The following is a 16085-nucleotide window of genomic DNA, read 5'->3' as shown; positions in this document are numbered from 1 at the left end:
CTCTTCAGGCTTCTCTGAAATCATTCTGCTGATTGTTTCTTATAAAAATAATATTCATATGCCATAACTTATTCAGTTATTTTCCAACTAATGGGTATTCACTCAGTTTACAGATTCTTGCATTTACAAAAAAGGCTGTCACAAATATTTTTTAACATGTGGGTCCCTTTCCCTCCTTTAAGACCTCTTTAGGATATAAACCCAATAGAAACATTGCTGGATAAAAAGGTATACACAGTTTGATAGCCCTTTGGGCACAGTTCCTAATTGCTATCCAGAATACATAGATCAGTTCACAACTCCAACAATGTATTCGTGTTCTAGTTTTCCCACATCCCCTCCAACATTCATCATTGTCTTTTCCTGTCATTTTAACCAATCTGATGTATAGATGTATCTCAGAATTGTCTTAATTTGCATTTCTCTGATCAGAGCACCTTTTGATATGACTGGAAATGGTTTTAATTTCTTCATCTGAAAACTGTCCGTTCATATCTTTTTGACCATTTATCAATTGGAGAATGGCTTAAATTATTATAAATTTGATTGTCACTTTCTTTACCTCTTTATCCAACTAAACATGAGTTTCATAATCTTACCTGCCTTTCCTTTCTCTTTAGCCTCTTAGTTTGTTTAACATTTTTTGTAGTGTTTTTCCCTGTTCATTTCTACTTTTCCTTTTCTCTGTTTGAATTTTATTCTTCAATTCAAGCTTTATGTCCTTATTTCTTTTTTTTTTTCTCTCTTTGCCCTTCAATAGGGTAGAACTACTAAATGTGAAATTTAATCTGTTTTTTCTCTTCCATTTCCATAATTTTATGATTTAGATCTTATTATTTTCAAGTCCCATGTTTCTCTTTTTTGTCCCACTATAAGAGATATAATTCATGAATGAAGCAGTTTAAGATATAATCAGTGTTTGCATTTCCTGATCTTCCTTGTCATTACCCATGTTCACTCAGCACCAGATGCTCAGCTAATCTTGGGGGCTCAAATTTCCCCACTACTGAGATGAATAGGAATGTGAGCTGTATTCCTTGGAAGGGCATCCCATTCTCAGGCCAAGTGGTCTCTAAATGTTAAGATTTTCTCTAAAGAAACACATTAAGTGATGCTATCTCTTAACATAGATATATAGCTCCTGTCACTATAGAAACATTCTTTCATAGCACCCTTTCCTCTGTCCAAATATGGAAGTCTCCATTTTTAGTGTTCCATCTTAATCTCTTACCAACCATTACTTTGATTCTGTTGTCTCACATTCACTCATCTAATTCCAGGGATAAATAAATATTACCTGGACGAGTTAAATCACAATCTCCTTTCTTGTTTGGGGTTCTTATAAAATACATCCTCTATTCCTCTTTGTATTTTGTAAATAAAAATAAATAAAATGCTTCCTGTTTGTAAAACCCACAGTTTTGTTTTGTTTTTAGTCTATGATTAGGCTCACTTTTCTAAGATATTCCAAATTGAATCTTCCTTTCACATATTCCTTAAAAGTCTTACTAAATACACTGTAGCATCATATCATTTAGATTAGTAATCTTTCACAAATTAAGTTAATACTTTAAGCTACTTGGAGAATTTGATAGTTGCTATTGAACTGATTATATTTAATTTCATACATGTGAATCAAACAAATTATAGATTTTTTTAAAAACATGCACTGATTAAAAAATTTACCTAAAGTTGAGTCAATATTAATTAATAATCAACTAATTAATCAACCCAAGTTAATTAATAATATCTAATTATTCAATTAATCAATTAATTTAAAAATTGAAGTAAATAATATAAAATAAAAATGAAGGATGTGCCTTAATCACCAAACTTCTAAGATACTTATCCAAAGGAGAGAGATAGCTAACTACCAAAAAAAAATCTAGATTAAAATGTAAATTAGTTTATAAAATTTTATGAAGAATGATAATGAATGATTATGAGCTACATTATCATTCAAAGCATAGAAGCACATTGAAGGTAAAACTAGTTTGAAGAAAGTTTAACAAAATATGCAAATAAATCAAGTCATTGCAATAGAGAGCTACCACAAAAGAATATCCCAGAATGCTTATGGGAAATAGCATGAAAGATAACAAAGTGATGAAAGAAATTGATACATTTCCTGAAATACATTCATATACATTTTCATAAAAATACATGCATGAATGTATATACGTACAAATATATACATGTACACACACATATATGTATATATAAAACCATAACTTTTAAGCTGTATACCGATTCTCATATATCTATAAAATGCAACTCATTTAAACAGGAGTAAAGATTTCTTCCATGGGGATAGTAGTAGGAAATAAGCAGGTTTTATTTTATAATAAAAAAATTGACAAATGGTAAATGCATATGAACAGATAATTTTCAAATGAAGAAATTAAAAACACTTCTAGACATAATAAAAATGCTCTAAATCTCTATTGATCAGAGAAATGCAAATTAAGACAATTCTGAGGTACCACTACACACCTATTAGATTGGCTAAGATGACAGGAAAAGGTAATGATAAATGTTGGAAGAGATGTCAGAAAACTAGGAAACTAATACATTGTTGGTGGATTTGTGAACAGATCCAATCATTCTGGTGAGCAACTTGGAACTGTGCTCAAATGGTTATCAAATTGGGCATACTTTTTGATCCAGCAGTGTCTCTACTGGGTCTGTATTCCAAAGAAATCATAAAAGAAAGAGAGAAGGACACACATGTGCTAAAATATTTGTAGCAGTGCCTTTTTGTAGTGGCAAGGAACTGGAAACTGATTGGATGCCCATCAGTTGGAGAATGGGTGAATAAATTATGGTATATGAATGTTATGAGATATCATTCTATAAGAAATGATCAGCAGGATCATTTCAGAAAAGACTCACACAAACATTCGCCTTTTTGATGTTGTTTACTTGATTTTTCTTTCCTTTCTCATTTTTTCCTTTTTGATCTGATTTTTGTTTTTGTAGCATAATAAATGTGGAAATATATATATATATATATAAATAAAAGAATTGCACATGCTTAATATATATATATATAATCTATCTGCTGTCTAGGAGAGGCATAGGGAGTATGGGTAAGAGAAAAATTTGCAAGGGTGAATGTTGAAAACTTTCTTAGCCAGTGCCAATGGTTTTGATGACTGCTGCTTTATAATATAGTTTTAGGCCTGGCACAGCTAAACCATCTTCATTTGCATTTTTCTCATTAATTCCCTTGAAATTCTTGATCTTTTGTTATCCAGATGAACTTTGTTATTAATTTTTCCAACACTATAAAACAATTTCTTGGAAGTTTGATTGGAATCATACTAAATAAGCAGATTAATTTAGGTAATATTGTCATTTTTATTATATTTTCAAAGTCCTACTTTAACAAATCATCACAAAACTCTCATAAGAGTAATAGACTAGGAAAATGAGCAGAAAACAAAAAAAAGTTTCTGACCATTGAAAATTATTATGGTGACAAGGTGGATAAAGATGCACATTTGAAGGTAATAACAAAGTCAAAGTCTCCAAGAAAAATAATAATTGAGTTTAGGCCATGGAAGAGCTTAAAATGTACTTTAAAAATCAAGAGAAATAGAGGAAAAATTAGGGAAAGGATGCAGGGAGGTGTAAAAGGAAATAATAATTAAAAAAAAAAAACTAATGAGAAGAATGTTTAAAAAGGAAAATTGGTCAATTGGGAAAAGAGATACAAAAGCTCACTGAGGAAAAAAATTCCTTAAAAAATAGAATTGAGTATATGAAAGCTAATTACTTCATGAAAACTCAAGAAACAAAACTCAAAACAAAAAATAAGAAAAAATAGAAAAAATATGCAATATCTCTTTGGAAAAACAACTGACCTTGAAAATAGATCCAGGAGAGATAATTTAAAAATTATTGGTATAGCTAATAGTTCAGGATAAAAAATGAACTTGGACATCATCTTTCAAGAAATGAGCAAGGAAAACTGTCCTTTTATTCTAGAAGCAGAATGCAAAATAGAAATTGAAATAATTCACAGGTCATTCCTGAAAGGGATCCCCAAATGAAAACTCTCAGGAATTCTGTAATCAAATTCTGGAACCTTTAGGTCAAGGAGAAAATATTGCAAACAATCAGAAAGAAAAAAAAAATCAAGTATAATGGAACCATAGTCAGGATAACACAAGGTTTAGCAGCTTCTACATTAAAAGACTGAAAGGCTTGTAATATGATGTTCCGTAGAGTAATGGAGCTAGGATTGCAACCAAGAATCATCTACCCAGCAAAACTGAACATAATTTTTCAAAGGAAAGGGTTGTCATTCAGTGAAGCAGAGGATTTTCAAGTATTCGTGATGAAAGACCAGAGATGAATGGAAAATTTGATTTTCAAATATAAAACTCTGGAGTATAGGACCCTGGAGAAGCATAAGAAGGTAATTAGGAAAGTAATATCAAAAGGGACTTAAAAAGGTTTATCTGTTTGTATTCCTACATGAGAAGATGATACTTGTAACTAATCGGAACTTTCTCATGCTTATGGCAGTTAAAAGTAGTATATATAGACAGAAGACATGTGTTAAATATGAAAAGATAATATCTTTATTTAAAATGATGAAATTAAGGGATGACTGAGGAATGTACTGGGAGAAAGGGACAGGGAGGAGTAGAATGGTGCAAATTATCTGTCATACAAAAAAGAGGCAAGAAAAGTTTTTACAGTGGAGGGGAAGAGGGGGAAGAGTGAGGGAGTGAGTGAACCTAATTCTCATCAGAATTGGCTCAAATAGGAAATAACATACACACTCAATAAGGGTATATAAATCTATCTTACTCTGCAGGAAAATAGGAAGGAAATGGGATTTGGAAATGAGGGAGGATGATTAAGGAGAGGACATATTGGGGTAAGAAGTGGTCAATAGCAAAACACTTGAGGGACAGAGTGAAAGGATAGAGAGAATAAATGTAGGAAAACAATTAGCAATAATAAGTGTAAAAATATTTTGAAGCAAATTCTTCCAATGGAATATTATTGTAGTGTGAAAAATGATGAGCAGGATGCTCTCAACGGGGAAAAAAAAAAACAAAAAAGGACAAAAAAAAAACTTGGAAAATCTTTCATGAACAAAGTGAAATATACTATATACAAAATAATACTATGTAATGTTTTGGGATGAACAACTGTAATTGACTTTGTTATTCTCATATTACAATCACCCACACCTTCTCTAAAGGACTTAGAATGAAAAATCTTATCCATAACCAGAGAAGGAATTGATTGAGTTTGAATAGATCAAAGCATTCTCTATTACTCTCTTCATCTCTCTCATTCTTTTAAAATAATTTTCTTGTGGGTTTTTATTTTCATTAGGGTGGGCAATCTATGTTTTCTTTCACAACTTGACTTTTATGGAAATGTTTTGCATAACTTCACATGTGGTTTCTTAATTGTGGGTGGGGATAAGGGAGAGAACCTAGAACTCAAAAATCAAAAACAAATGTAAAGGAGGCAAAGCCAACATGGCAGAGTAAAGGCAGGAATTCGCCCAACCTCTACCATAAACTTCTTCAAATTCCTTTAAATAATGACTCTAAACAAATTTTAGAGCATCAGAACAATCAAAGTGGTGGAGTAGAAAATTTTCCAGCCAAAAGCAATTTAGAAGCTCAACAGAAAAGGTCTGTGATGCCAGAAGGACTTCCTAACACACCCCTAGATCCAGCCCTATCCTGATTTAGGACCAACCTCTGAATCAGTGGCAGTACTGATGGATTCCAGACCTCTCAGCCCCAAAACACCAAAGAGGACCTAGAATGTCAGCAAAAAAAGTCTATGGAACCAGAGCCCAGTGTGCAATCCCAGCACAGGCTTGGCCCCAGTTCTACCTTGTTCCTCAGCATTAGCTAGGGGAGGTCTCTGAATCAGCAGTATTGCTGGAGGCTTCTGGACCTCTTAGCCTGGAATCACCAGGGAGGACATGGAAGGCAAATAGAGAGAGAGAGAGTCTGTAGCAATGTGATGGGAGTCTGGTGTGCAATCTCACAGCAAGGGCCAGTCAGTAGAGTCTCAGCCCTGGCTAGCACACTATAGTGGAACTAGGTTAAACCTAACTGCTCCAGGGCAGAAAAGAGTACCTGTTGTCAAATTCCTAGGATTTATGAAAACAACTGCACAGAATCTCTGAAGCTTGGAAAAGTGTACCCTCCACACTGGAAACAGAACCCTATTTTAACAAAGAGTTAAAAGCCACATAAGTAATAAACCAGAAAAATGAGCACCAAACAAAACAAAACAAAAAGTTTCTGACCATTAAAAGTTATTATAGTGACAAGGAGGATCTAAACACATTCATAAGATAACAAAGTCAAAGCTCCTATATCCAAATTCTCTAAGAAAAATAAGGATTGGGGGGCAGCTAGGTGGCTCAGTGGACAGAGCACTAGACCTGAAGTCAGGAAGACCTGAGTTCAAATCTGGCTTCAGACACTTAAACTTCCTAGCTGTGTGACCCTGGGCTAGTTACTCAACCCCAACTGCCTCTGCAAAAATTAAATAAATAAGTAAATGAACATATAAATAAATAGAATTTGAAAAAAAAGAAAGAAAATTAAGAATTGGGCTCAGAGCCAAGATGGCGGAGAAGAAACACACTACTCAGTGAACGTCCTCACTCCCTCACAACCAATTAGATAAATTAAGTCTCAAAATTAGCTCAGGACTGATAGATACCACAAGGACTGGAAGCACGACTTATCAGCTGAAGAGAATCTGGAGTTTCAACAGGAAAGGTCAGTTCTCAGGGGAGGAATAAGAAAGACCAGCACAGACGGTGGGGTAGGGGCACACTGCGCCCATTGTGCTGGGAGGGGCTCTGGGATCAGAGAAGCCACTGAGGTAAAGGAATCTGGCACAGGCTGTTAGCTCTTCTCTGCTAATTATTTAGCAGTTCAGAAGAGAAAGCCAAAATATTTTAAAACTCAGATTAGATTTTCCCCAATCCTGGGGGTGACTCAGGCACAGATCTCAGCACCAGGGGGTGTGGCCTCAGCTACCTCCTGAGAATAGTTAAGAGACTGACAAGTGGGTGGATACGGCCCAAGGCAACACACACAGCCTAGCTTAGCTGGAGGGAGTGGAACTCAGCTCCAGGAAGTCCCAGAGAAGCGGAACCTTTGAACTAGGGACCGCGGTTTCTGGCAGACACTTCCAGTTTGAGCGCAGGGGCTTCTCACGTCACCTGCTGCAGACATCCACTCCCCACCCGGACACATAGGCTGAGCTTCTTGCTGTCTTCACTATTCTACGCCCTCAAAGCACAGCAGTGCTAATCACCTCTGAGGCACTTCCAGGGAGGGGGTGGGGAACTCTCTCCCAGAGCTCTCTCTTAGCGCGGGCGCGGGGGCCGCTGCATCCATCCGGTCTGGGAGGAAGCTGGTAAAGAAGTAAATAATTTCCTACCCCAGGGACAGACCCCAAAACATTTTTTAAGTATGAGCAAAAAAGCTAGAAAAACTATAGATTCCTTCTATACAGAGAAAGAGCGGGTACCCAACCCCGAGGAAGTTAACAGCAAAGATTCAGAAGATAACAACCTAAAGGGGAACGATTCCTGCCCCCCATCACATAACTCTCTCCTAGAAGAAGCTCTTAAGAAATTGAGGGAGATCGAAGAAAAATGGGGCAAGGAAAGGGAAGTTATGATAGAGAATAACAACGTCCTGAAATTGGAGTTGGAAAAAATAAAGAATTCACAGGAGATGCAGGGAAACAAAATTAGTGAATTAGAAAAGGTTAAAAAAACACAGGAAAGTAGGATTTCTGAATTGGAAAAGATAAAAAAGTCTCAAGAAAATAGAATTTCTGAATTGGAAAAAGAAAATAATTCTCAAAAAAAAAAAATTAGGGAAATGGAAAAAAATTCAATAGAGCAAAATAATTCATTTAAAAACGAAATTGGGCATTTACAAAAAGAACTAAAAACTGTGAAAGAAGAAAATAACTCCTTAAAAGTCAGGATGGAACAAATAGAAATGAATGATTCACAGAGAACCCAAGAATCAGTCAAACAAAACAAAAAAAATGAGAAGCTGGAGAACAACGTCAAATACTTACTGGGAAAATCTATAGACCTGGAAAATAGATCTAGGAGAGATAATCTGCGGATTATTGGACTTCCAGAAAACTATGACCAAAAAAAGAGCCTAGATTCTATTTTACAGGAAATTATCAAAGAGAACTGTCCAGAGATAATAGAAACAGAAGGGAAAGTAGATGTGGAAAGAATTCATCGAACTCCTTCTGAAATAGACCCTAAAAAAAGAACACCACGGAATATTGTGGCTAAGCTGCAGAATTACCACACAAAGGAGAAAATCCTGCAAGCAGCTAGAAAAAAACAATTTAAATACCAAGGTGCCACAATAAGGGTCACCCAAGATCTGGCTGCCTCCACATTAAAAGATAGAAGGGCCTGGAACCTGATATTCCGTAAGGCAAAAGATCAAGGACTGCAACCAAGAATGAACTACCCAGCTAAGTTTAGCATCTTTTTCCACGGAAGAAGATGGTCATTCAATGAAACAGAGGAATTCTATATGTTTCTAAGAAAAAAACCAGACTTAAACAAAAAATTTGATCTACATCCACAAGACTGAAGAGAAACAGAAAAAGGTACACAGAACCCTTGAGAACTGTAACTCTGTTGTGGGTATATAAAAAATACTCAAGGATAATTTGATTTTACTGATATAAAAGAAAAAAAGGGGGGTGTAGTAAAGGGAAGGAGGTCGGTTCAGAAAAAGGGGAAGGAGTGATAAAAAGAGGGAAACTACATCCCAGGAAGAGACATAGAAAATACACCATATCTGAGGGAACTTAGTGAGGGGGAGAATCATTGTGTGAATCTTACTCTCATCAGAAGAGGCTCAAAGAGTAAATAATTAACATATTTGTTTTTCAGAGAATTTTCTCTCACCTCATTAAAAGGGGGGAGAGGAAAAGGGAAAAGGAAAAGGGGAATAAGTGAAGGGACTTGGAGGGAGGGGGGAGGGATCCTAAAAAAAAAAAAAAAAAAAAAAAGAGGGAGGGTTGCGCATCACAAGGGGGGTCTGTAAATTAAATGTCGGGGAGGGGGATCAGGGGGGTCAAGGGAAAAAAGCATAATCTGGGGATAATACGATGGCAGGAAATACAGAATTAGTAATTTTAACTGTAAATGTAAATGGGATGAACGATCCCATCAAACGGAGACGGATAGTAGATTGGATCAAAAAGCAGAACCCTACAATATGTTGCCTACAGGAAACACACTTAAAGCAGGGAGATACATACAGAGTAAAGGTAAAAGGTTGGAACAGAGCCTATTATGCTTCAGGTAAAGCCAAAAAAGCAGGGGTAGCTATCCTTATCTCAGATCAAGCAAAAGCAGAAGTAGATCTCGTTAAAAAAGATAAGGAAGGAAACTATATCCTGCTGAAAGGTAGCATAAATAATGAAGCCATATCAATACTAAACATATATGCACCAAGTGGTATAGCATCTAACTTTCTAAAGGAAAAGTTAAGAGAACTGCAAGAAGAAATAGACAGTAAAACTATAATAGTGGGAGATCTCAACCTTGCACTCTCAGATTTAGACAAATCAAACCACAAAACAAACAAGAAAGAAATTAAAAAAGTAAATAGAACATTAGAAAAACTAGGTATGATAGACCTTTGGAGAAAACTGAATGGCAATAGGAAGGAATATACTTTCTTCTCAGCAGTTCATGGATCCTATACAAAAATTGACCATATACTAGGACATAAAGATCTCAAAATTAAATGTAGGAAGGCAGAAATAATAAATGCCTTCTTCTCAGATCACAATGCAATAAAAGCTACATTCAGTAAAAAGTTAGGGGTAAATAGACCAAAAAGTAATTGGAAACTGAATAATCTCATCTTAAAGAATGACTGGGTGAAAGAGCAAATTATAGAAACAATTAACAATTTCACCCAAGATAATGATAATGATGAGACATCATATCAAAATCTTTGGGATGCAGCTAAAGCGGTAATAAGGGGAAATTTTATATCTTTAGAGGCTTATTTGAAGAAAATTGAGAAAGAGAAGATTAACGAATTGGGCTTACAACTTAAAAGGCTAGAAAAAGACCAAATTATAAACCCCCAACCAAAAATTAAACTCGAAATACAAAAATTAAAAGGAGAAATCAATAAAATTGAAAGTAAAAAAACTATTGAATTAATAAATAAAACCAAGAGTTGGTTTTATGAAAAAGCCAAAAAAATAGATAAACCTTTGGTAAATTTGATCAAAAAAAAGAAAGAGGAAAATCAAATTGATAGTCTTACAAATGAAAAGGGGGATCTTTCCACCAATGAAGAGGAAATTAGAGAAATAATAAGGAGTTACTTTGCCCAACTTTATGCCAATAAATTTGATAACTTAAGTGAAATGGATGACTTCCTCCAAAAATATAGGCTCCCTAGATTAACAGAGGAGGAGATAAATTGCTTAAATAGTCCCATTTCAGAAAAAGAAATAGAACAAGCTATTAATCAACTCCCCAGGAAAAAATCCCCAGGGCCAGATGGATTCACATGTGAATTCTACCAAACATTTAAAGAACAATTAGCCCCAATGTTATATAAATTATTTGAAAAAATAGGGGATGAAGGAGTCCTACCAAATTCCTTTTATGACACAGACATGGTACTGATACCTAAACCTGGTAGATCGAAAACTGAGAAAGAAAATTATAGACCAATCTCCTTAATGAATATTGATGCTAAAATCTTAAATAAGATATTAGCAAAAAGACTTCAGAAAATCATCTCCAAGATAATACACTATGATCAAGTAGGATTTATTCCAGGAATGCAGGGCTGGTTTAATATTAGGAAAACTATTAATATAATTGACCATATTAATAATCAAATTAATAAGAACCATATGATCATCTCAATAGATGCAGAAAAAGCATTTGACAAAATCCAACATCCATTCCTACTAAAAACTCTTGAGAGTATAGGAATAAATGGATTATTCCTTAGAATAATCAGGAGTATATATTTAAGACCGTCAGTAAGCATAATATGCAATAGAAATAAACTGCAACCTTTCCCAGTAAGATCAGGAGTGAAACAAGGTTGCCCACTATCACCATTACTATTCAATATAGTACTAGAAACGCTAGCCTCAGCAATAAGAGCCGAGAAAGAGATTCAAGGAATTAGAGTAGGAAATGAGGAAATTAAACTATCACTTTTTGCAGATGACATGATGGTATACTTAGAGAACCCCAAAGACTCTGCTAAAAAGCTACTAGAAATAATTCAAAATTTCAGCAAAGTGGCAGGATACAAAATAAATCCACATAAATCCTCGGCATTTTTATATATCACTAACAAAATGCAACAGCAAGAGATACAAAGAGAAATTCCATTCCAAACAAATGTTGATAGTATAAAATATTTGGGAATCCATCTACCAAAGAAAAGTCAGGAATTATATGAGAAAAATTACAAAACACTTGCCACAAAAATAAAATCAGATTTAAATAATTGGAAAGACATTCAGTGCTCTTGGATAGGCCGAGCGAATATAATAAAGATGACAATACTCCCCAAACTAATCTATTTATTTAGTGCTATACCAATCAGACTCCCAAGAAACTATTTTAATGACCTAGAAAAAATAACAACAAAATTCATATGGAAGAATAAAAGGTCAAGAATTGCAAGGGAACTAATGAAAAAAAACTCAGAGGAAGGTGGTCTAAGTGTACCTGATCTAAAGCTATATTATATAGCAGCAGTCACCAAAACCATTTGGTATTGGCTAAGAAATAGACCGGTAGATCAGTGGAACAGATTAGATACAAAGGACAAAAAAGGGTACATCTATAGCAATCTAATCTTTGACAAACCCAAAGATTCCAACATTAGGGATAAAAATTCATTATTCGGAAAAAAACTGTTGGGAAAACTGGAAATTAGTATGGCAGAAATTAGATATGGATCCACACTTAACACCATATACCAAGATAAGATCAAAATGGGTCCATGATTTAGGCATAAAGAGGGAGATAATAAATAGATTAGAGGAACAGAGGATAATCTACCTCTCAGACTTGTGGAGGAGGAAGGAATTTATGACCAGAGGAGAACTAGAGATCATTATTGATCACAAAATAGAAGATTTTGATTACATCAAACTAAAAAGTTTCTGTACAAATAATACTAATGCAAACAAGATTAGAAGGGAAGTAACAAATTGGGAAAATATTTTTAAAAACAAAGGTTCTGACAAAGGTCTCATTTCCAAAATATATAGAGAACTGACCATAATTTATAAGAAACCGAACCATTCTCCAATTGATAAATGGTCAAAGGATATGAACAGACAATTCTCAGAGGAAGAAATTGAAACTATATCCACTCACATGAAAGAGTGTTCCAAATCACTACTGATCAGAGAAATGCAAATTAAGACCACTCTGAGATACCACTACACACCTGTCAGATTGGCTAAGATGACAGGAACAAATAATGACAAATGTTGGAGGGGATGTGGGGAAATTGGGACACTGATACATTGTTGGTGGAGTTGTGAAAGAATCCAGCCATTCTGGAGAGCAATCTGGAATTATGCCCAAAAAGTTATCAAACTGTGCATACCCTTTGACCCAGCAGCGCTACTACTGGGATTATATCCCAAAGAAATACTAAAGAGCGGAAAGAGACATATATGTGCCAAAATGTTTGTGGCAGCTCTTTTTGTTGTAGCTAGAAACTGGAAGATGAATGGATGTCCATCAGTTGGAGAATGGTTGGGTAAATTGTGGTATATGAAAGTTATGGAATATTATTGCTCGGTAAGAAATGACCAGCAGGAGGAATACAGAGAGGGTTGGAGAGACTTAAATCAACTGATGCTGAGTGAAATGAGCAGAACCAGAAGATCACTGTATACTTCAACAACGATACTGTATGAGGATGTATTCTGATGGAAGTGGAAATCTTCAACATAAAGAAGATCCAACTCACTTCCAGTTGATCAATGATGGACAGAGGTAGATACACCCAGAGAAGAAACACTGGGAGGGGAATGTAAATTGTTAGCACTAATATCTGTCTGCCCAGGTTGCATGTACCTTCGGATTCTAATGTTTATTGTGCAACAAGAAAATGATATTCACACACATGTATTGTACTTAGACTATATTGTAACACATGTAAAATGTATGGTATTGCCTGTCGTCGGGGGGAGGGAATAAGGGAGGGGGGGTAATTTGGAAAAATGAATACAAGGGATAATATTATAAAATATATATATATATATAATAAAAAAAATTAAAAAAAAAAAAAAAAAAAAAAAAAAAAAAAAAAGAATTGGGCTCAGGTCATGGAAGAGCTCAAGAGGGACTTTAAAAATCAAGTAAGAGATATAGAGGAAAAATTAGGGAAAGAATTGAGAGAGGTGCAAAATAAAATTAAATTTTAAAACAACTAATGAAAAGAATGTTTAAAAAGCAAAGTTGACCAATTGGGAAAAGAGGTACAAGAGCTCACTGAGAAAAATAATTCCTTAACAAACAGAATTGAGCAAATAAAAGCTAATGACTTTATGAGAACTCAAGATATAATAAATCAAACCCCCCCCCCAAAAAAAAAAGAAAAAAAAATAGAAAAAAAACTCACTGGAAATTCTTGGGAATCAGGCCCCTCCCACTAAAAGTGAAATAATCTCACAGGAAAAAAAAAATTAAAAAAAAATAAACTAACCTGGAAAATAGATCCAGGAAACATAATTAAGAAATTTTTGGTCTAACTGAAAGTCATGATAAAAGCAAACCTGAACATCATCTTTCAAGAGATTATGAAGGAAAACTGTCCCATTCATTGTTCTAGAAAAAGAGGGTAAAATAAAAATTGAAAGAATCCACCGATCACCTCCTGAAAGTGATCCCAAAATGAAAACTCCCATGAATATTATAGTAAAATTCTAGGACTCTCAGGTTAAGGAGAAAATATTTCAAGGTTCCAGAAAGAAACAATTCAAGGACAGGGGAGCCAAGTCAGCATAACACAACATTGTTAAATCTTCTGTTAAAGCTTCTACTTTAAAAGATTGGAAGCTTGAAATATGATATTCTGGAGATCAATGGAGATAGGATTGAAGCCAAGAATCATCTATCCAGCAAAACTGAGTGAAATCCTTAAGAGAAAAAAGTGGTCATTCAATGAAACAGAGGATTTTCAAGCATTTGTGATAACAAGATCAGAGTTGAATGGAAAACTTGATTTTCAAATACAGGACCCTGGAGAAGCATAAGAAAGTAAGCAGGAAAGTGATATCATAAGAGACTTAATGAGGTTTATCTGTTTACATTCCTACATGATAAGTAACTCATTAGAAAATCCTCATTATTATGGCAGTTAGAAAGAGTATATATAGACAGAGGGTATGACTATGAATTGAATATGTAGAGATAATACTTTTAAATCAATTTTTAAAAAAATGAAATTAAGGGGTGAGGAGAAGAATGTACTGGGAGAAAAGGGTAAGGGAGAAGTAGAATGGTGTAAATTATCTGCTATAAAAAAGAGGTGAGAAAAAGCTTTTACAGTGGAGGGAAGGAAAGTGAGAAGAGGATGAATGAGTAAACCCTACTCTAATCAGAATTGGCTCAACTAGGAAATAACATACATACTCAATTAGGGTTATAGAAATCTATCTTATCCTGGAGGAAAATAGTAGGAGAATGTGATATAGGAAGTAGAGGGATGATGATAAAAGAGAGGACATATTGGGAGAAGGAAGTGGTCAGTAGTAAAACAATTTTGAGGAGGGACAGAGAGAGACAGAGAAAGAGAGAGAGAGAGAGAGAGAGAGAGAGAGAGAGAGAGAGAGAGAGAGAGAGAGAGAGAGAGAGAGAGAGAGAGAGAGAGAGAGAGAATAAGTGGGGAAATACAATTATCAATAATAATTATAAGAAAAATTTCAAAGCAAGTTTCTCTGATGGTTATTGTTCTCTTGAAATGATAAGCAGAAAGCTCTCAGAAAAAAAATTTTTTTTGGAAAATCCTCCATGAACAAAATGAAATATACTGTGTACAAAGTAATAGTAATGTTCTGGGATGACCTGCTGAAATGACTTTGTTATTCTCAGTAGTATAATTATCTACACCTTCTCTGAAGAACTTATGATAAAAGTCCATACTCAGAGAAGAAACTGATTAAGTCTCTATATAGATTGAAGCATTTCCCATTACTCTTTCTATCTCTCTATTCTTAACTAATTTTTTTTTTCTTGAAGGTTATTATTTTCATTAAGGTGGGAGATCTGTTTTCTTTCACAACTTGACTTTTTGAAAATATTTCGCAGAAAAAAATTACATATGGTTTCTTAATTGTGGGTGGGGATAAAGGAGAGAACCTAGAACTCAAAAATCTTAAAAAACAAATGATAAAAAAATTTGATTTGAATGTAATTGGGGGAAAATATTAAATAACATCTTTAAAAACTCACTCTTCAAAAATATCTCTTTATTAAAAGGATCATCATTCTTCTAATCACTTAGGTTCATTACTACGGTATCACCTTATTACTCTCATTTCTCCCTCATATTCATCAATGTTTAAAAATTTTGCCAATTCTTTCTCTGTAGCATTTCTTGCATTTGCCCTATTTATTCCTCATCTTCGCTCAAATGAATTATTATTATAGCCTCTTAATTGGTCTCTCAAGTCTCTACATACTTAAAACCATATTGTATATGGCAATCTAAATGATTTTTCTAAAGCAGATTTCTGATATTCATCACTAAATAAATTCTAAGACTTCCCTTGTAGCTTTAGGATCAAATAGAAACTCTTTTGTTTGGGATTTGAAGCTTTTACTACCAGGTTTCTTTCTATTCTTCAATTCTTCCATTAAATGATTCCATGACATATGTTCCATGACTAATTCAAACTAGTTTATGTGTTCTTTTTTATTTTTTTATTATTAAATTTTAAAAATTAATTTTATAACTATAACTTTTTTTTGACAGTACATATGCATGGGTAATTGTTTACAACATTATCCC

Source organism: Sminthopsis crassicaudata, chromosome 6 (genome assembly GCF_048593235.1).
Source record: "Sminthopsis crassicaudata isolate SCR6 chromosome 6, ASM4859323v1, whole genome shotgun sequence".
Taxonomy (NCBI): Eukaryota; Metazoa; Chordata; class Mammalia; order Dasyuromorphia; family Dasyuridae; genus Sminthopsis; species Sminthopsis crassicaudata.
The sequence above is the reverse complement of the archived record's forward strand: the minus strand, read 5'-3'. Positions refer to the sequence as shown.